General features: G+C 38.2%; 1 long non-coding RNA gene across 1 annotated transcript in view; it reads right to left on the bottom strand.

Moving 5' to 3' along the window:
* The window catches only part of LOC112488037 (uncharacterized), a 325,581-nt gene extending 306,483 nt beyond the window's left edge, over window positions 1-19,098 (bottom strand). The window contains exon 1 of the long non-coding RNA XR_003051708.1: window positions 18,362-19,098. This is a non-coding gene — a long non-coding RNA (uncharacterized LOC112488037). The remainder of the gene's footprint in view (window positions 1-18,361) is intronic.
* Between the last annotated feature and the right edge of the window lie 4,133 nt (window positions 19,099-23,231).

Below are 23,231 nucleotides of genomic sequence, written 5' to 3'. Positions count from 1 at the left end.
GTGTCTTTATGTGTGTGTGTGTGCCTGCTGAGGATGAGTTCCTCGTCTCCTGGAACACATCACGCATGAATACACCCACTCCTGCCTCACCTTTCCTTTCTCACCGTCATCCATTATTCACAGACAGTGGATAACACACTTATATTGACTACAGGCATTCAAAACACACACATGCGCACGCGCACACACACACACACACACACACACACACTGCTTTGCTATGCAGATAATACCTGCTCGACTGAGGAAAAAAAACACTTTTGCATTAAAACATGTCAAAATCTAGAGGCTCACATTATTTCATGTATTTTAACATTTTAAAACTTTTTTCCTATCCCTCTCCTTTTTTCTCTCTCTTTGCCTTGAGGGGGAGAGATGGGAGGAGGAGAGATAAAGATGTTTCTTGGAATATTTCATGGTTCTACCACCGTTGTTGACACGGTTTGAGCATTCAGGCAAGGTCACCTTCATCGTTTGCATTTCATGGAACTGTCTCTGTGGAGGACATTTGAATTTTGATTAATGTACTTGTACATGGCAGTTATCTTTGCTTCTCATTCTCAGTCTTAATATTTTAAAGTGTTTGGGAAAAGTAGATGAAATCATTCAGATGACAGGAGTCAGAGACATTGTGAGAGCTTCCTCAGTGAGACGCACTGTAGAGACAGCTATAACTAATCCAAGTGTCCATTGGACAGGAAAGTGAACAGTCTCTACCTTATAAGGTGCGGGGGTCACTTGGTTTTAACTCTGCCCTGGTCTTTCAAACCCTGGGGGCTTTTGGTGAATTCCTTTTCACTGCTTGCCTTTTTTTAACTGAGCCACACTACCACTCAGCATATTTACAGAAGGTGTATAATGTCCTGTTGTGATTGAACGATAAGACCAATTCCAGCAACACTTCAAACAATGTGGTACAACAGATTGATGATGTCTAAAGGTTTGCAGAAATCTATTTATTTAAAAAACATCCTGAAAAATGTCTTTTAGAATATTTCTCACATTCCATGGTTATCCTTTATCCAACTATCTTTAATGTCTGGTCCTTTGTCAAAGATTCAATTACTTATCCTCAGCTCAATAGAATCCTTGTCACTCGTGTCATTCAATCACATCTGTCTCCAACGTCCTTCCATTCTTCTGAAAAAGAACCCCCGACACACGCTCTTGTCACCCTGCTGGGGCCAATGGATCCCTTGGCAGGATTCATGACACATGGCTCCTGTGGTCAAAACATGTGAGTAATTGTCACACTCTGCTAATCAGCTGAGTGGTGGCTAAGAGATGCCAGAGTTGCTGCCAGCCTTTGTCCACACAACACTGCTGTAAATGTTGAATCACTTCACAGGGGCTACAAATACAAAGTTTCTCATCCTATCTGGAAATGTGGCTCTTGTTTGTCTGAGACACTGATTAGGGCTTGTTTCGTTGGTTGCACACAGAAATATACTGATGACACACTAGTTTCTAGTTTATTAGTGGATATGGAATTATTTTGGCCACAAAGAGGTAACAAAAGCGACCATTTTTAGCAACCTAATTAGCAACAATTCAAACATTGGTCCATTGACAGCTTATTTTCACATGTCAAGCCTCTAACAACAAATCATTAATGCTCTAAACTGCTCTGATGTCGACACAAAAATTATGGATTGCTCTATCTAAATATAACTCTGTGCCTCAAATCAAGTTTCTTTTTTTCTTTCTTTTTTTTTGTAGTGCAGAAATACCTGCGCACATATCCATCTGCTCCTGCTGTTTGTGTTCACTAACTGGACTGGACATCAGCATGATACCTGCAGACAGCTAGCATTAGCTACAGTCGCTGGCAGGTTGGGACAGAAGTAGGAAAAACGAGAAATAGAGTCAAATCTCCACATGCTGTTCACTCCACTACTGTGGGTTTGACACCTTATTACCAGACACAAACCCAGAGTGCAGATCAGTGGCTGTTTCAGTCCGTCTCCTCCCCTAGCTGCAACTGCAGAGAGTCGTGACAGCTAATATAGCCAGCTATCAGCCATTCCACCAATGAAATCCTGCCCATACACCTACACTGTGGCCCACTTCTGCTGCCGACTGTTTCAGCTGCTAATATTCAGAACGTAGAGAAAAAAATAATTCTCAATTTCCAGAAGCTTTAAACTTGAACATTGTTTCATATTGTCTTAATATTTTTTTTTTTTTACAGTAAATCAACTCTAATTCCCAGACACGACCCCTTTAATAGAAAGAAACTGAGCACCAGTTTAAGTAACACATGACTCTCTTGTGCTAATGGAATCAATGCTGTGGAAATGTACATTAAACTAAATTTCCCCTGTGAGCTGTTACAGACAGCTACAGGTAATTCCATTGCCTCCTTTACCCGTTTTTTATTAACAATCAGCCTTTATTTGCATTTTTTTTCCCTGTTGTGTAATGAGTACAGCTGAAAATGTGCATTCCACACGTCGTGGATCAATGTGCATCTGTCTGTAGAGTAGGTAAAAATAGTAGACCAATTACAATAAAAACAATATTCTGTTAAGACCACAGTGTTACCCATGAGTCCTTGTGCCATGTCGGAAAGAAAAGCCCATCCACCTTGGAACAGAAGCTTCCTGATTTAACAGCTCCTCAACATATGGAGTTTTTTCCTGTGTCCCATTGGACCAACAGAAGGACTTCTGAAGATGGACTTCAATACATTCTCAACCAAACCAGAATAGCACCAATTCAATTTTTAATAATAAAAAAAATCTTTCAAACTGGAAGAACATATTAAAGAAACGTAATCCCATGAATTCTACAAGAATCTATTTGCAGCAGTGTTTTGACATGGAGGCTCGTAATCGAAACTGTTTTTATTTTATTCATTCATCAGGTAAACCAGAGCGTCAACCGTTCAATATTACTGCCTGTTCTTGTTGACTGCAGCGGTCTGGACATCTGATTTTTTAATGACTTTCCTGAAGCTCAGAGCAATTAAAGAGTGTTGTCAAGTGAACTACACAACTGGTGATTGTACCTCATGCTAAGCACTTTTAATTCTGATCTCTCTTTAAGAGCATGTTCATTCATCACTGTGGGACATGAATGGACGAGGCTTCAGGAATGCTCCAGCTATTTTTTTTTTCTTGACTACTTGTTTATTCTTCTTTAGTATTTTAGTCGCAGCTGTGCTTTTAATGTTACGACTTTAAAAAAAAGTTCTCATCTAAAACGTATGGTTTTCATATGGACAATAATGTGTCTTTTTGTATTTGGTTGTTAGGGGTGCACCAATACCAGAATTCACAAGTTGCATAAGTGTTACGGTTCAATACTTTCTCGATTCATTTTAACTCAAAGTTCTATCTGCCTCATTTTTGAATGTGAATACTTAGAAGTCAGAACTATATAAAACAAACCTTGAACCTTGTTAAAGTATAATAATAACAAATAATAAATAAAAGTAATTGCATCTTCATTCTTTGTACTGGAGTGTATAATAAAAACAAATGGCTCACTAAATAAACAAAACTAACAAACAGAAACATGTTGTGGCATGACGCGTACTGAACCGTGACCGCTGTGTCAAACAGTTCCATACAAATGTATTGTTGCAGCCCTATGGCACAGCTCAAAACACACATCGTACCACAAGAGCAAAATCAATCCCAGTTTTCCCGGGATGCATGGTCTGATGTGTCCGAGTCCGGAGCAGTGGGAAATAAAAGGTTAAACTCTTTTAGCTAAATGCTAAAGTGTCTAAAGCACAACTTTGCTTTTTTATCTGTAGCAACAACAGTTCAGTTTGTAAACTAAAGAACAGACATCGATTCAGGGCATTTAATCACTACAGCCAGAAGATGAAAATAAATAAGAGATAAAATGAACTTTTTCTCAAGGTCTCTTTCAACACTGCACTTTTATACCCATCATGCTCTCTGGCTGCCTCTCACCCACACAGTTCTCTGATTGAACCAAAACAGAGTTCAGCAACTTTCAACCAGTTCTTCTGAACAACAGTTACGCATTAAAACAGCTCTATCTTTTTACAGGAGACAAAGACGACCACTCTGGGGGATTCTGAGGCCCTGCAGAGGTGGAGAAGAGAAAAAATCAACTTGAAATTGAGATTCGTTTGCATCACGTGCATACCCCACACCCCACCAATGCTACTGTACCCCAGGAGGGTCTCTCCCCCTCCCAAATTCCTCTATTTCTTTTTAAACATTAAAATCAACATTTTGTTCACATTTGATATACTGTAACAAAACACACAATTCTCAGTATCTTTGCTTTACAACTTGTTTTTTGCGTGTCGAACAGTTCTATCTCTTGGTTCAGGACAAAGTATTGAACTACTTCAGTCCTCAGGAAGTAGAGATTCCATGATCAATCCTGGAACCACAGATTTCTTAATAACTGAAAAAAAAGTCTTATTAAAATGTATGCTGTATGTTGGTAAAAAATGTTACGTCAGTGAAGTGTACCAACTTTTCTGGAAATGTGCTGTGGGGTATGTCGAACATTTCATTCTATGTAGCCACAAGTCTATTTGTCTTTTGTTATTTTTTTTTTTTTTCTATTCCCAACGACGACCTAATGTATCACTCTGGCAATAAGTCAAATCATGTTGCCAAATCTAATTACTCTTGATCTGAGGCCATGCCAGACATGAATCACTCTTTGATTTAATGAGGACTCCTACCAATAAACTCGAACGGGTTTCTGTGCTTTTATCAGCGCTAGTGTAGTCTCTGATGTACAGATACATACTTTTCCAGCTGTGTCCACTTGGTTTTACTTGTTACTGCTGTAAATGTCAGTAGTGATTTGAATGTTTTAATAGAATCTGAGAGCAGTACAAAGAGAGCATTAAGTGTTCCTGAAATGTGTTTTCTCTTTCTGATGAAAATAGGGTTGTTTTAAAGAAAAGTCTGCTCGTCAATGCCACTCCTCATGCTGCTGCTTGCCTCTGAGCAAACGCTGATATAGTTGTTGTAGTACCTTAACAACAGTTCTAACACTTACAGATCACGGATCTATTAGTAGAATAATGTTGAAATGCTGCTCTAATGGGAGGCAGAAACACAGGATAAATGGTTAGCAATCATGTCCTGCAGTCAGTGAGTCTTAGTGGACGTTCATACTCCAGCAATGTGCAGCTGCGATGAATGGTCGACATCACTTGGTTATTACAGGCTTGACCAAATGTTTCTAACACCAGCCACACTTCCATTCCACGGCTTGTTACTAGAAATCACTGCAATCTACACAAAGCCCCCCGTCTCCCTCCTTTGTGTTATAAATGAGTAATAAGTTTGAACATCACAGAAACTCCATATGGAAAATAAAGACTGAGTGACTCCTACAATTATGAAATAACAATTCCCTCTGCTTCGGGTGGAATGTTATTATTTGTTGTGAAACACCCTTTTGTCTGGTTTTGACAGTGGGAAGAAAAAAAAAAAACTGCCGCATGCTTGAAGATTTAAAACCAACGTTTTATTTGTGCTTCTCTTCGCAGACACTGTCGCCAGGAATGTAGCGCTGCGCGGTTACCCACTGCTGAAAAAGCTACTGAATGCTAATCACCAGGCACGTTCTCCACAGTAGAGTCGGTGACAACGTAGCCATAGAAACACAGAGAGAAGACGCCTGAGAGATGCTGTCAATATGACTGATTTGGCCCAGCTTCTAATAACACACTTGGAAATTAAACATATTTCTCACAAATTATGTATCTAATCCAGGACAGTAACACAGCCATAAATCTTCAGGAGATTTTCAGGAATCGATTTCATTCACAGCATCAGGTATTGTAGGTGTTGACTGAACTGCACACTAAGGCCAAGGAAGTTAACGCAGGTGTCTTAAAAATAATTGATATATATATATATATATATATATATATATATATTTGTGTACTTTAATAAATAAACTGTAAATGAAAAAATAATTTGATATATTTATATACAGTGTATACTGTTGTGGACTTATATGATCAGCTAACCCAATTGTGTGCTAAATTTTACTTGAACTCTCACTAATTTTCTTTTTTAATTGTGTGCTTCCTTGTGATTTCTAGGCTAAATAATAAAAAACGTAATCCATTTGAAAGGCTTCAAAAACCTATTAGGCAAAATATGGTCCTGTGAAATCTTTTTTATTCTTTATTCTTTTTTCATCCACCACAGTCTCCGTAAAGTAAGAGGAAAATAACCTTGTTAGGTAACGTGTAAGGTAACAGGATTTATTGGTCTCACTGAGGGATGAGTCAAGTGTTCCTAATGTGTCACAAATTAAAACTAATGACAATTCAAGAATTCATAATAAAACCAAACAGCTCTGCTGAAGTAAACCAAGTTGATTAATTATTTTTAACATCTGCCCGAATGCATTTATTCTATTTCTCAGTCAACTCTTCTCTCGCCTGGCTGCTCTCTGTTGAGAAGCTTCTGTCTGCAGTTTGTCATTTTCAATTTGTGAGCAGAAAGGTGACATGTCATAGAGATTCAACACTGGGAAACAAACACAAGACTCTACTGCTGCTTGGCAGCCTTTGGATACTAAAGGACTTGGACAGCAACTGTTTTTTCAACGGTTTGAGTTTTTCTGTTGGTTGTGTATGCACCTAAATAGCAGGAAACAAAACATAACAGGGCAGGTGCCCAACTGACTTTTTTTGCTAAAAAAAAAAAAACTACAGGTGCAATCCAACAAGCACTGGCATCTTTCAAAAAGAAAAAGAAAATCCTGTACCCATGGAAAAACACAGCATTTATTAAGTGCTCAAATATGTAAATACTCACACCCTCCTAACCTTTGGCATGTTTGTTAAGGTAAACATCTATTAAGGGGTTGTGCTGCATTTAATTGTGAAAATAATCAATTCAATAGTGCAGGAGGTGGTGATGATGTTCCTGCTCACAAAGGGTTTAATCTGTGCGGATTAAAAAAATAAAAGCAAATGGAGAGTTCTCCACGAGTTAACTGGGTAGGAAAAAATCTGTAGCTCTTGTATGTAAATCTCTAGATTTCTAGAGTATTTTATTACAATTACTTAGAAGGACAAACCCACATCTGACTGTTGAGAAAACAGTCTTGTGATGCATTGCATTTAAAATTGGGAGCACCTATAATTAGATTAGTAAAACTACAGATGTATTTGAGCATGTCTTTTGATTTATTAACAGTATATTGACAGTGTTACCAAAAACAGCTATCATAAAACAAGCCAGGAATATTTTGTAAATATATATAAAATACATTATAACAAACAACCGCTACATCTAAACATAATACAAGAACACGTATAATGATGTCTGCCCGTCAACATCACAAACCATCGTCATAGAGGTACACACAGATAAATATAATCCATATATTTCTACACGTCTCTGTGATTATTTTAAATTGACTGTTTGGTTGTTTTTTTATATCCACTGCTTTAATACTTTATGTAGTTGATAGAGATGGTTTGAGCTTCACATAGAAAACCAAGGGCAAATAAAATTGGTTCAGTGGGTTGGAGTGGCCCGACAATATGACCCTGGCAAAAAACTGTGGTCTCCGCCTCTAATTAAGGAGCACTATTATTTTTGGGAACGTACAGCAAACACACCCTGCAGAGATGCTCTGAGGACTCTACTTGAACATGCTCACACTCAGGTGTTAAATTTGCTTTAATTTGGTGCTCGGTGTCATTATAGTCCTGACAACTGACAATTCTTCAGATTGTTATTGCGCTCCAAAATTACTGACCGCAGCTTTAAAATAAACAGCCTAATAAAGCTCAACTCTCCTCCTCACCTCTGGGACTGAGGCGATCGCCGCACAAAATAAAAGTGTGAGTAATATCCGCCAGCCCATTAGCAGTAATTATTATGTCCCCCGAAGGACTGTGATGACTGTCCCTGAATGAAAGTTGACTGGGTGCATAAACAGCGTTTAAAGAAATGGGGTATAATTTCCACAGAGTTGCTGATGAACACTTTCCCTCTCCTGTGTGGTCAGCGGGAATCAGAATCCCAGCCACTGAATTTACTGTGTCAAAATGAGACTGAATTATGGATCATCAGCACCAAAGGCTTTTAATGCACCGTGGCCTGAGCCAAATGAAAAGTGAGCGCTCCCCATAGAGGGACTCTTACTGTATTAAACGACCTAAAACAGCATAGTTGGGTGTTCTGGAGGCAACTCGGGCCTCGTTGGAGACATTAGAGGAATAAGAAAAAAAGAAATATATCCAACATGGCAACATTAAAGAGTTTGGTGTTTCTTTAAGATCATTGTGGTAAAATGATTAAATATTAGCTAAAACTGAGAGGCTAAGAGGATTTAAAAACCAGATGAAATGTTATAAAGCTGAAATTCAGTCAAAGAATAACTAAAAGTTAGCTTAAAACTTAATAAAAAATATATTTTTAAAAAAGATAATTGTCAATAACAACTAAAATATAGAGCAGACAAAACTAAAAGTATCTGCATCTAAGGCGTATGATACAGACATCCAAAACGAGTCATTCACTGACGTTCTTTCAAAAGTAAGAGTAAAGTTAAACTATACCAACCATTATTAGAACTAAACCAATCATCTATCAAAACAAATGACTCAATCATTCGGAACAATAACACTGAAATGGACAGAAAGACCAAAACAAGAGTTTGATCATTGGCCTTTTTTGGTTTTTCTTTTTAGGTATCTCTGCAATTTAACAGGGGAAAAAGCTAATTATAGCTCAATGTCATTCAAACTACTTTAACCAGTTTACAAGAACATAACACACACAACATACAGGAACTTATGTGCAACCATGAAACGTTTCCTTTTTTTTTTTTTTTTTTAGACAAAACCGCTTAACTTAATGACTTTCTTGCAATTTTTGAAGATCCTAAACTTGATCAGGAAGAGAATGGGAGAAAAAAACTAGAACGTAGACTCTTCTAGTCTTATTATTACTTTTTCCTCCGTCCTCTCACAGTCAGCAAGTCCCTGAGCTCCAGGCCAGTACTCCAGGCCTGGGCACCCTACAGAGAAGTCAACTAATGAGGAGGATAGAGCAGACGAGACCCTTCGAAACTCACAAGTAAGCACTCCAACTTATTTCTCTGTTTTTTTTTCTCTCTCCTTTTTTTACAAGCCATTTCCTAAAGGAAGCTGACCTCATTTAATGATGTTGTGTAGGTTCAGCCCTTATTTTTCACCTCTTTCACAGCTATTGTCAGTAGAAATATACCTCAATAAAAATACACCACATTTTCCTATAAGTAAGCTGTTGGGCAGCATAACCATTTCCTTCCAAATTCCAGTGACAGAAGCCACAAAAGGGATGGGGGAGGGACAAGTGGGTGAGATAATTTTAGGCTGTTAAATGACAGTGAGTGACACTTTCTTACTCCTAATTGTGCAAGTTTATAAAAAAATTCCACCTAATCATTAATCTTTTATTCAAATAATAGAGCAGAAATAAACTTCACCTGAAAAAAAAAAACGCCCATAACACACTGCTCTTGGATCAATATTGTCTCAAGTAATGAGCTGTCAATTGGGCTGCTCCATCTGGCAGCAGTGCACAGCACAGATCCCAGTGTGCCCACTGGCATCTACATCCTTTGAATGTGAACAAGGCTCAGATTGATGAGCAACTCATTAAATGCAGTAAAATGGGCACAATTTCTTAAAAAAAAGAAAAAGAAAGAAAGAAAAATGACAGTGACGGCTAAATAAAACAAATCTCAGTTTCCTAAGTGGTAATCATTCAGACATCCTGACGCAGCAACAAGGCCCTAACATTATCATAGACACCTTTACTTTGCTCCATACTCATTTTTTTAGCATCACGCTCCACATTCCCATATGAGTGGATAACATTTACAGACAGTTGTTTTATTAAATGGTGCAGGTCTCAGCCCCGTGCCCCAGTTTCTGCTTAGTTCTCTCCGAGTCAATGGGAGTCACCAGAGACACAGCCCACTGTTATGTAGGTCTCATAGTGCAGTCTCACAAAGTCCGTAACTGTACACACTACAGTTAAGGAATTTGGTTACCATTCTTTTCTTAACTCTTTTAAACTGTGACAACAACATCCATCAGTGGTGGGGCACTGGTGGCTTAGTGGTTAAGGAAGCGAACTGGTCCCCCCTCACTGCTCCCCGGGCATTTAAAGCTGCCCACTGTTCACTTTGGTGATGGGTTTAAAAACAGAGGTCACATTTGGTTGTGTGCAGTGGTGAGCTGTGTCACAATGTCACAATGACAAGGAATTCACTTTCCTTCCTTCCTTTGCATCATTGTAAACATCGGTCTAGGTCTACACATGTTAGAAAGCTGTGGTTCAATCAGTTGTTCAATTTGATCAGTCCGTCATCAATCTGAGAGGTTTTCTACATTGAAACCTGCAACACACTTAGTTGTGAGGCTGTATACTGTAGGTGAGCAGATGACAGACAGGTGACAGACGTGGGTACTTGCGTCAGACCAGCCTTACTGACTGTAGGACAGTAAGTAAGTCTACGGCTGACAACCTGACTGACACAGTTGTCAAATAGATTGTGAGGGACTGTCGACTGATTAATATTGTTAGGGACAACGACTTCACCAAAGTTTTGAAGGTTTCAACTCTGCCCGGTGTACAAGCCACTGTCAACACGCACAGTGAGTGCAGTGACACAGTGACAATGACTACAGTAAGATCCATCAACTCTAACTCTAAGACAACTATGACTGTATGAATGTAGCACATATTTGAGTCATACTTTTGGATGTTTCTGTGACATTTTCATATCAATACTTCCAGTATTTGGATTTGGATTAGTCACAAATGAAAACAGATGTGACAGACAGACAGACAGACTGACAGGCAGACAGACTGACAGACAGGCAGACAGGCAGGCAGACAGGCAGACAGACAGGCAGACAGACAGGCAGACAGGCAGACAGACTGACAGGCAGACAGACAGACTGACAGGCAGACAGACTGACAGACTGACAGGCAGACAGACAGACTGACAGTCAGACAGACTGACAGACAGGCAGGCAGACTGACAGACAGACAGACAGACTGACAGGCAGACAGACTGACAGACTGACAGGCAGACAGACAGACTGACAGTCAGACAGACTGACAGACAGGCAGGCAGACAGACAGACAGACCGACAGACAGGCAGACAGACAGACTGGAAGACAGGCAGACAGGCCGACAGACAGGCAGACAGACAGGCAGGCAGACTGACAGACAGACAGACTGACAGACAGACAGACTGACAGACTGACAGACAGGCAGACAGACTGACAGGCAGACAGACAGACTGACAGTCAGACAGACTGACAGACAGGCAGGCAGACTGACAGACAGGCAGACAGACTGACAGACAGACAGACAGACAGACTGACAGACCTTTATTTATCCCTTAGGAGTTCATCCACCTGCTGTTATCATATTTCTGAGATATACAGGGTTGAAGTGTTATATTTAGAAATGTATCTAACTGTATCTGATAAATGTGTATCCTTCGTCAGATGAACAAGTACAAGGACAAGAGTATTCAAAGGAAAGGTCAGGCTAATTCTGTATTTCTTGGACTCCCAGTACACAGAGGGCTTCACAATCAAAGCGTCCCTTCTCAGGTTCTTATTAGTTTTCTGATTAGGCTGAGATGCAGCAGTGCGTGTTCTAATACCACAGCCTAAAAATACACAGGTAAGTTTCTCCTTGCCAACTGCTGGGACCCGTTGACGGGGTCCACTGAGGGAGCTTGCTGACTAATGAAGTTGAGGAGCTTAGAGCAATTTGACACATCAAAGCTTGATTCTGAAAAATTAATTAGGCTCTCCACTCTGTCGGAAGGAGCATCCGCTCAGGCTGCGGCTAATTAACATAGAGCCATCAAAACACGCAGGTGCCCTGTGTTTTGGCTGCTGAGATCACTTAAAGGAACCTGTGATTATCTTGTTTTTCTGGGAGGGAGAAGGAAATAAACAGGACACTTAGGAAAGTCGGAAACGGACAAACTTTTTTCAAGATGTGTCAGATTTTGTACTTGATACAGTTGTGGGGTTTTTTTATGTGATATAAATATAGAGGAGATAAAAAACATGTTAAAGTTCCTGATGTCAAAGTAAACATAATAATAATAATAATAATAATAATAATAATAATAATAATAATAGTAGTAGTAATAGTCCCTTAGAGGTGGTGCCATAAAGTCCTTGGTGGCAACTCCAAGGCTGCCACAGGAGGCGTCATTAGGGATATGTGGTTCCATTGGGAAACAAACCCCAGACTTTTAATTACAGTTAACAAACAATATTTAAAAAAAAAAAGATAAAGGGCAACAGAAGCCAAAAAAAAAAAACATATCCATACCAAGCGGAATACTAACAGTTACAGGAGAAAAGCCAAATAGTTGGGTCTAACATGTAAAAGGTGTGTATTTAAAAAATGTGCAGGAATAAAAAAAAAAAAAGCCCACCTAGAATAGTTAGTAGCTAGTAGTATAAACATAGATGTGGGTGAAAACGATTGAATGCTACACAGCTTATATAGACTCACCATGGATAAAGACAAGGTAGCTTTTACCTGCTAACATTAAAATGAAACCAAAATAAAACAAAGAAGTCCAATGAAAGGTCACAAACTGACAAAAAGCACCAAAAATGTTTGACGCAGGGCCTCAGTGTTCAAAGAAAATGGACAAGTGTCCCAAGCAAGACACAAGCAAAAAACTAAATTCCATCTAAGGATTACTAAAAGAATAGTTAGAATTACAGGGCTAGTGGGAGAGTACGACACTCCCAAAGAGGCAAAAATATCAATCTCGGGAGAGAGGGTTGGGTCACATAACTTCTGATATTGTGGAAAGAAATATTACAATAAAAGACAGCTCTGATTCTTACTGTAGGGATATTTTGATGTGAAGAGATTGCAGACACCTCCATGGTGGACCATAAAACTCTTTTATTCACCCTCGTAGTGGAAACAACTGAAGCTGCATTTATGTGCTGTCAGAATGATCAGGAAAAATACTTCCCGACCGAGAATTCATGTGTCCATAAAAACGGTAAACAATTACAACATGTCAGTACCTTACTTCTACATTTTGGATGTATAACAGACCATGACATATTCTGTACTGATTATCAGTTTGTTGCAGGAACAACGCCTCCCAATTATAGATAGATCGAACTTTATTAATCCCTTGGGAGTTCCCTTTGGGAAATATGGTGGAGCAAGTCCAATCTGACTTAAATGAAGCCATGTACTTAGACATGGAAGAATCCACAAGGACAATTTTTATTTTTACTAATCACGTCAAAGTGACAGCTGTTAGCTCTAAGAGTCAGTTGAAACACTGACTTCCACTAAATCTCAGAACTTCATTAACCTCCTCTCTCCATTTTCTCTTTAAGTGTGTGTCTCATCAAAGCCGGCGTGATCACACACGCCTTGACGCCAATGAAGCGCTCCTTAAAGCACTAGGGATGGTCATTATAACCATATCTGGTTTTGAACGTGCTGCATTTTATGTAAATGACATTGTGACACACCCATCCCCCCTTCTACACTTCAGTCGTTTAAAATTCCATAAATGCACACATTTTTAATCTTCTGATGGACAGTGAAGGAGAATACTGGTACTGTGATTAAGCTTTGTTCTTTTTATGAAGACTGAACAGGTAAATAATGTATGACTCTTCACAGATCTGCTGTATGACAGTAATCAGGGCTTCTTAACCTGTTTCCTCCTGGTAATGTATTAATCATTTCCCCCCTTAACCACTGTGCTGTGAAAATTAATGTGGCCCACGATGTTTTCCCTCTGGGCTGCACTTTGATTAATGAGCCACGATCATTCCAGGCAACACTCAACTTAACAAGAAAAAGAAAAAAAAAAAGTGCAGGAAAAAATGCTATTCAATAAAAGTCACAGAAACCACTGTAAAGTACAGGCCTCACAGACAGGCAGTATCCAAACTGTGGAGATCATCTTTTTGAGGTGATAATGACTCCATGGGCTACAGGATGTGAAGATGCAACTCCAGGCTCCAGTGGAGCGCCCGCTAAGGAAAACAAAGTTCAGACAGGGGGTGGGAGATAAATCCCAAGTGAAGACAATACCTATATTTCTGTACCCCTGCAGTTTTGCTCTTATCTGTCTCTCTCGGCCCCGTAAGCTATTAAAGGCCAGACAGGGAGATCCTATTTACAGTCCAAGTGCCACCATTATAGCCCCCCATCTTGTATTGTTACCCCTCCATTTTTGTCTTTCTCCACTTCCATCTGCTGCTGTGGCTTTTTAATCTGCAGCTGCTGAAATGCCATCTTTCAGTTCGGCTCAGGCTTTCAAAGGCAACTCCTTGTTTTTGACTTTTTTTTCTCCCTCCCTCTCCTTTATTAATGGTACTATTGTTCACTCTGAGGCCATATCTTATTTGCTGTGTGAGTAGTGGGAAATGTAAGTAATTGAAAAGCACTATGAGCCATTTCTTTTGCACTTGCTAACATTAGGGTTATTTCTGACACTCATGGCTTTTATGTCTTCAAAAGGTAAGGACAGGACCACTTCCACATCATGCCTTACACTGTAAACACAGGCGATGAATAGTCAAAGGAATGTCTTTTATACTGATTGGCAAAATTATAATAAAATAAAGCATTTGCACAATAACATATCAACTTTATCATTTGTATTACAATGACAAGCTGTAATGTGCATATCAAATGCTTTGTGTAATGAAAACTACAAAATCTGGTGATGAGTCACACTCAACTATGACAATGGCCGAGCCACTAACAACTCAATAACAACAATGATGCATAATTTTAGTTTGAAAAACAACTTTCCAAATGTGTTACTTCTCAAGAAGAAAAGGTTCATGTTCAAAATGCAGTTGAGAGATTTAAGCCTTTCCATATTTTTCATAATTTAAAAATTTGCAAATAAATTCTGTTTAATCTGACTGTTGAATATTTCAACAGCCTTCTCTGCTTTAGCAAAACTATAATTTTAAGTTTTAGGGTTTCAGATGTTGTAGTTATGAGCAGGAGAGATGTTCCCGGCCAAGGCCAGGAGGAAGAGGAGTAAAGACACTGTGACACTGCACTTTTCTGCAATCTGTCCGTGGGATAAAAAAAAATCCATCACTTGCATAATGTGGTTCCTTAAACCCCCTCCACTCCACCCACCGACACCAGTAATAAAATGTATCAGCTTTTGCTAAAACATAGATGGATGAATGCATGGATGGAGGAGTACATGGATGGAGGGATGCAGGGCCTGATGAGGTTCAAGTTGGATGAAGGTCTAACTTAAATTTAAATTTTGGGAATTTTTTTTTTTTTTTTTAATTTTTACCGAACTGAACAACAATGAGCCGGGTTTGGTGGTGATATTTACTTCTACAAGTAGGAAAGAGCTCTGAGGACAAAGTATGCTGTAAATCAAAGTGATTTCTGCCATGTGTCAAAGAAAGTCTTGAAGTGTAGAAAACAAGTAATGAGAATACCAATAAACGATGCATAATTAAAGGTGGTTTTGTGTGGGTTTATGTTATGAATATTGCTGTTTACTTTTTCCCTTTGCGACGCTGCTGGAATCTGTCAGCTCTTCATTAAATTATATATTGTTTTAACATCAGCATTGAGAAGTGTCTCCTGGGCATCAAATAATTAACAGTAGAACGACATGTGGGCGGATCAAAGATACAAACATCGTCAGTCTGAGCTGAGCAAAAACACGAGATCAGCCAAAAACTCAAACACATGAGGCTACAACTCAAGACCAAACAATCATAAAAAGAATTGCCTGTTGAAACAAATAAATGTGTCAGTTTTCTTTTTACAGATTCTTCCCAGAGATACAGAATAAACCAACACATTTCTTTACCACACGTGCTGAATAAAAGAACCACGCTAGCCAGTTAAATTAATTGGTTCGTTTTTTATCAAATTTTGAGAAAGAAACAGAGACTAATGTCAAAATAAGTTTCACTGAATTGTTAAAACCCGTCAAAATAAACAAAAACAATTACAATAAAAACACTGTGGTCAAAATACATTCATTTACTCAATTCTGTGATTCTGTGAAGTTCAAATTTTAAAAAAAGTCTATTTTTTATCTGCACTGCATAGATGCATTATTATTATTCAAAATTACTGTTTTGTCTGAGATGGTTCTTCTGAATTTTAAACTTTTAAGAACGGAATCTGGGTCGTCATGAGTCATCCTAACAGTTAGGGTTCAGTTAGTCATACAAATTTATATATATATATATATATATATATATATGTGTGTGTGTGTGTGTGTGTGTGTGTGTGTGTACACTTTACAATACTATTCTCATAAGTGAAAAATAATTTTAAATAATTATCAATAAATTAATTTGAATTTTCATAGTAAAAATTACAGACAGGGGTGTTTTTATAGAAAGTTTGGGTCCAACCTATTGACAGGTCATCTGGCATTTAAGTGGGAAATCAATCATTCTTTAAAAGAAAAAAAAAGGTTCTATTTCTGTGTCTTGCAGCAACATCTACGGTGGGCCAAGGTCAATCACTGCTACTCAAACTTCCATCACTCAAAGGGCTGGACAGCAAACCAATGGGCTTCACCTTTATTCACGTTAAATTAGTGTATATGAGAGCAGCTTGCAAGGTTTGACGTGTGAAATTTAAAAGGAAAGCACTATTAAAAAAACCCCATTAAAAACATTTTTGTCCTGGTGTATTGTCATAAAAATTTCATTCATTTTTCAATGATATATTTTTAATAATGAAACTAATAGAAAAAGCAGAAAATGCAGGACAAAAGTACATCCAGTGTGATTTATGGTCAAGCGAAAACGCTGAGATGACAACAAATGCCCTTCTTTCCTGTATTCAAGGAATAAAAGAGCTTTTTTTTATTTTACTAAAATTATGTCCTTGATGTGTAAACAACTCTCTTACAAGTATAATGTCCAAATGGAAGAAAAGGACAGAACACATGCAACAACAAAAGCTGCAGTGCAGACTTGGATTTCAGTATGAAAATCAAATGGCATCAAGGCTAAACTCCACACGGGTAAAAAACGAATGCAGCAACTGACATAAGGAGTGCAAAAAGAACTGTTGTATTGTGTTCGATATCAACTTCCACAGATTTAACACAAGTCAAAAATATGTCTAAAAAACCAGTTTGGTTTCATTGCATTCATTTCTAGCCTTTTTTAACAAAAGACGACAAACAAGAGAAGAAAAACGTGTTCAGCATCAAAAAAAAAAAAAAAAAAAAAAAAAAAAACCCCACATGAAAGCTCAAAGTGACCATGGCACGGCGCGGCCAGAGCAGAAAAAGGCAAACCACACATAAGTAGATGAAAAAAAACATCTCTTACCTTTCCAAGGCCGACCTGAAAAAGGCAGTAAGCGCTCAAACGATGACAAATAGAGACAGGGAGAGAGGAAAGGAAAGGAAATGGGAAAAAAAAACAAAAAACTTTATACTCTTAACCAGCTGCTGCACCTCAGACAGCAAAAGACTGCGAACACACTGCTGATTTTTTTTCAGGTGTGTGAAAATGGGCAAAAAACAAATAAATAATACTTTTTGCATCTATAATGTAATCATGTAGTTAAGTGTTTCGACGTGAACGAGGGATAAAAATCTTCATCTCTGTCAACTTTTGTTCTTATAAAATACATATTACATTTAAATCAGTGCAGTTAGCTAAATGTTTATTTCAAAAAGGTTGACCAGCTGTGTCCTCCCAGCAGCAACTCAACATTTACAGGACCTGAAGCCAACATGATTTTAAGGGCATGTAAATGGACAGTGAGACATTCACTGACACTGGTGTAAAGTTGACAAAGACAGTGTTGTTACAGGTCCAAGAGTCTGGTATAAAGCCAAAAAACTAAAATAAAAACTTTTTAAAAAAATCCAGATTCATAAACCAGTCACCATTTAAACCAAATTCTAACCATTGCCACAAAACAACAACACATTTTCCATTACACCTTTCAACAAGTCCTTTCTCCTTCACCGTATATTTACACAGCTGGGCTTTTATTTTGAAAAGGCCCTGTGAAGTGTTGAGCTCTATACCTTGCACAAAGTATAGAGGAACACAGTTTATATAGAATAAAAATCTTGAATCAGCTGTAGCTTTATCACCACATTAGAACACAACAGTGGCTCAAACACCAATCAGAATCACCGACTAATCAACCATATGTACAATAGCCTAACCACTACAAACACATACACACACACCCCCAGGCATCAGCTCTTCGCATGGCAGCCAGTGAAAAATGCACAGTTATACATAAATATTTTAAATTGGTTAAATATTGGATAATATTAACTAATAGTTAACCAATTCCCAAAGATAAAAAAAACCTTCCCCACCTCTTGTTGCTCTTCTTCACAGGAGACCTCATTTCTGGTTCCTCCTCCTCTCCTCCATGAGAACAGCCTTTAAAGAAAACAAGTCCTTTTTGACACTTGACTTCCTGCTGTGTCTTCTTGTCAAATAACAATCCACATGATGGTAGAGAAAGTCCAGAAAGTTCTGTGTGTCCATAGTTTTCCCTTTGTTATTAACTCGTCCTTCTCTCAGATGATTGGTCCATCTTCACTTCCACTTCCCGTCCTTCTTCCTTTCCGTCGCTGTAAACATGAGTGCAAACCGACGGACAGACAGTTTTCCTCAGCAGTTTCTGAGTCTGCCTGTGTCCACTTGTTGTCTGTCCTGGAAACTGAATGGCAACAAAGTCCGTCTGTAATTAGGCAACACTGACAACACCTGTGAGTGGAGGACAGACGCACCTGCACCTTAACGAGCTGCAGTCACTGCATTTCTAACCAATCAGACAGAAGCACACTGGTTCATGATTTGACTCCATTTCTGAGTGAGACAACAGTATACAAAAAAGTATTTTGATAATAACCAAAGGAAGTCTACACTGAACTCTGTCAAATGTTCTATTATTATTATTATCATTTACCCCATATCAAAACAGTTAAAACACATTGCCAGGTTAAACATATTTTATTAAATGTGTTGCTTGATCCTACATAAAGGAACTAGTTTGTGATCACTCCTATTAAATAAAAAAAGAGTTGTCATGGAAACGGTGTAAGGATTATTTCTCTAATCATTCATTACTATTTTCTCATTTGTTCTAAATAAAACTGTGTAATTTATAGTTTCAACCTGTGTGATTTGACCTAAAAGGAAAAAGTTGTAACGTAAAGTCAAATTAATTTTGTTGTAGGCCAACACTGAAGATTTCTCTTTTTTTCTGCAAATGTTTAACCATAATGGATGAACTTGGATTAATAATCAAATTATCTCAATTTAATGACCTCATATTTTGCTATCTATGATAAATGTATCATGTAAATGTAATTATCTAATATTTCAAATAGCTCAATACATTTTATTACCTGCTTTCTATATTGACTACTACCATCATTTTAGCTATTTTACCAAAATCCATGTTTTTGTTAACGAACCGCCTTTTTCTCATTTTAGCTCTTAATACTTTCTCTTAATGCTTTTTTTCTTTTTATGTCATTTTTCCACCTTCTCCAACCCCCACTGATTTTAAGTGTGATGTGATGTTAATGTGTGAAATAACTTTTATGGATAATATAAAAAAACATCAAATCACTTAATGCTACCTATTTGGTTAGACATTGACTTTTATATTTAAATAGTTTGGTGTTGCTATGCACTAGATGTCCTCTCCTGATCCCCTTTCCAATATGGTCAGGATGTAGAAGGTTGTCTGTGTCTGAAACATAAACAATCAATTTTGCACTTCCAAAAAAATTCCAATTTCATGTGTGTATTACTCACACAGCTCTTCGGTAAATATGTTAACACCCTTGCTGTTCCATAATCTTTCTTCAGAAGATTAAAAATAAACAAATAAATAACAATCCGTCTCATCCCGATCCAATGTTTGACTTTGCCCTGATAACGAGACATAAATCACAGCGTATCACAGATGGGAGGGTTTTTGGCCAGCTTCACAACCAGACTTTTGTTGGTTAATAGGTTGCATTAAACCCATCAAGTGGTGTGGTGTGTGATAAGCCGCCTCGTGGGCCTGAAAAAGCTCTTGTAATGAGTAGTTAGAGCGGTGCTGATGCACAGCAATCATTAACAGCCTGATAATTACTCTGGATACCTCGCTGGATGGGTTCTATATGTGTGTGCATCTATATGTGTGTGTGTGTGTGTGTGTGACACAGTTAGAGCCATTCTATTGTGTGGAGCCTTCCACTGTATGAAGCTAAGTAAAAGCCCTACAGCTTTTATCTGAGCTCATAAAGGCTTTTTTGCCAACTTTCTTTTATAAACTAGCATTATATTCTTTACTCTGTTTGGTTCAAATTGGTGAGTAGTTATTTCCTCCTCTTTTCCCTTATTTGAACCTTAACTTTTGTTATTTTTGTTCCTGTTTGAGTTTCTTTAATATCCATGCTGTTCAGCTGTTTCAGCTGCATGTTTATAATTCTTCTTTGGTCTTACTGCATTTTTTATCTTTTATTCAGTACTCTCTGTTATTCTTTTGGTTTTTTTTTGTGTGTGTGATTGTGTTATTTACTGTACATCAATTTTAAAAACCATCAACATTTCTCAGTGCATTTAAACTTTTGTATTCTTGTTTTTAGTTTGTTTCTCTCTGACACTTTTTCTTATCGCTTAAATCATCAACTTTTTTGCCTTTCTGCCTCTGCATCAACACTGGATGTCTGACATATTCCCTTGCTGCCTTAACAGTAGCTGAATTGTAAACTCTCCTGGTTACAGCAGAAACCACTCTTCTGCTCCTGCTGCTGCTGAAGCATAGTCTGCTGTGATGAGGGAGGTTGATGGTCAAAAGACAAAACAAAAGGAGGAAAATCTTCACTCACCGCACAAATTAGAATGACTCACCGCAGTTTAAATTCACTCTCTCTCAATGTGTTTGTATGATTAAAACAGATTTGATTCTTTTTTTCCCCCTTTTTTATTTTGTGAAAATGGCAAATTAAGACACGTCTCTATGGAAACAAGCCAGTCACCTACAATTAGACTTGTGACAACACAGCAGTGGGGAAGAATCAGTGATGTGACTCACTGCGTTACAGCCCTAACTTATTGCACTATTGTTTTTACATTTACATTTACTTTATTTTAGACAATAAAAAAAAATCAAAGGTTTGACACTATGTCACTAAAATTTAAAGCTTAATGTTTCACTGTTTCACATTCACTAAACACACAGTAAAAAGAAAATGGACATCAGTATCTCTGTGGACAGACGACAGTTGTGTGTTGAGCTTTTGTTGTCAAATCAAGTTGATTGACACAGTACATGGTCTAGGGAGGGACAGTGAGGATTGTCGGTGCTTGTTCAGTGCCCCACAGACAGGACAGGCTTTAGGGCAACAAGGAGTGGAAGAACAGGTCTTTCTGTTTAAGTGGTTTATATACATTTTTCTTATAATTTTTTAACATCAGAAATCATAAGCCATGACCCCTTTAGGAAGGAATGACCCACTTGACCCTACTAATCAGCAAAATACCCCTTAAATTATATAAAACAATATACTATGTGATAAATATTTGAATGACACAGGCCTAAGATAAGCTCATAGAGCCACATTGTCTGACTGTACAGAAAATATTATGTGCAGTGAGAAGGAGTGAAGGCAGGGGCACTTGTCACAAGACCAGATCAACAGCCCCAGCTCCAGTTACTAACACGGTGTTTCTTCCTCATTTACCATGTGTTCAAATCAACACTATTAAAGCACAGTTTGATCTTTACCTTGCCCATGTTTGGCAGCAGTCCATGCTCCAAACAGTCCCGGCGCAGGTTGGTCTACCGGGGGGATACTGTAATTGAACAGCACGGGGCTCCTGTAGCCTCATTCACCTGGAGGAATGCTAAGCTTCAGGGGGAATGTGGAGAAGGTTCCAGCCAGCAGCAATTAAACAGGGAAATGATGCATGAAATAGAAGAGAGAAATGAAAGTTAGTGAAGAAGTAAAAAAAGGAAGCAAACATAAGGATTTTCAGTGGGAAAAGGGAGAAATGACAAAAGTTGAGGGCATGAGGAGGTAATACTGAGGAAATGATCTTATATGCTGTATATACTGTATATGACATTCCCAGAGCCTGGCATTGACTTACCTTTTCCCCTCTAATCAATCTTTCTCCAAAAACTCATCTCTATTCTCTCTGTATCTGTCTGTGTTTTGTAAACTGTTTTGTTTGGGGAGAAGAAGCCACAGGACCAGGTACTATTTTAACGCTGAAACCCTCCTCGTACTTCAGTTACATTCTTCCTTCCTGCACAGCAAACACTAATGATGTTTGTGTTTACATGTTGTGTTTTACAGAAACAACATTGTCAAATGATGGAAGAAAAACCTTGGATACAACATCAGTAATATGATGTGAGGATTCAGGTCTAGATCCTTGATTTCTGGTTGAGTTCAAGGTGTGACATGTAAGGTGTCTCGAGAACATAAAGAAAGTCCAGTGAGCAAGACAGTGGTTAACATCTGGGGTCAAGTATCAGATCAGGTGAGGTACTTTGTAGTCAAAACAAAGGGAGGAGGTGGTTCATGATCACTAAGCTAATAAAGAACCAGCAGCTCTGACGCTAAAGTCATATTAGATATTAGAAGAGAAGTGTTGGCTCCTTAAGACCACCTTAGACCTCATATGAAACCAATGGCTAAGAGTGTGTTCATCAGACTCTTTGTGTTGTGTTTAGAAAAAATCAATGAAAAAAAAAAAAAAAACGTTAGTTTCCCGACAGCAGCTTTTGCACATTCAGCAGCTATAGTGGAGCAGATTTTAAGAGGCGGACCCCAAAAGTCACATATACTCTGTGAACGTCAGAATGTGCAAAAAGTTTGGACGCATGAATGTTTCATCCCTTTGTAGCTTTTAGGCCCAGATTCAGCTTCTTTCTCTAATTATTCAACTTCTCTAGCCTGAGCTAATTTTCTAGTAACGGTTCTCAGAACAAATTAACACAGTGAGTGCTTTCCAAATCCCATGGTTTTGTATGTCAGCGAAAGGAGTGCACTCTTTTCAGCTCACCCAAAAAATGATTTAGAAGAGCTCCTTGCTTGGATTTTGACACTCAAAGGACGAGTGGATTAGTTCTCAAGTTTTTTAATGTTGCCAAGGGTCGGGAGACATGTCTCAGAGTTGAAGAATTTCCTGCAAAAAAAAAAAAAAAAAAAAAAGGAAGTGGTACTTCTG

The sequence above is a fragment of the Cynoglossus semilaevis genome, chromosome 1, assembly GCF_000523025.1.
Source record: "Cynoglossus semilaevis isolate Cse_v1.0 chromosome 1, Cse_v1.0, whole genome shotgun sequence".
In the NCBI taxonomy this organism is placed as follows: domain Eukaryota; kingdom Metazoa; phylum Chordata; class Actinopteri; order Pleuronectiformes; family Cynoglossidae; genus Cynoglossus; species Cynoglossus semilaevis.
The sequence above is the reverse complement of the archived record's forward strand: the minus strand, read 5'-3'. Positions and strand labels throughout refer to the sequence as shown.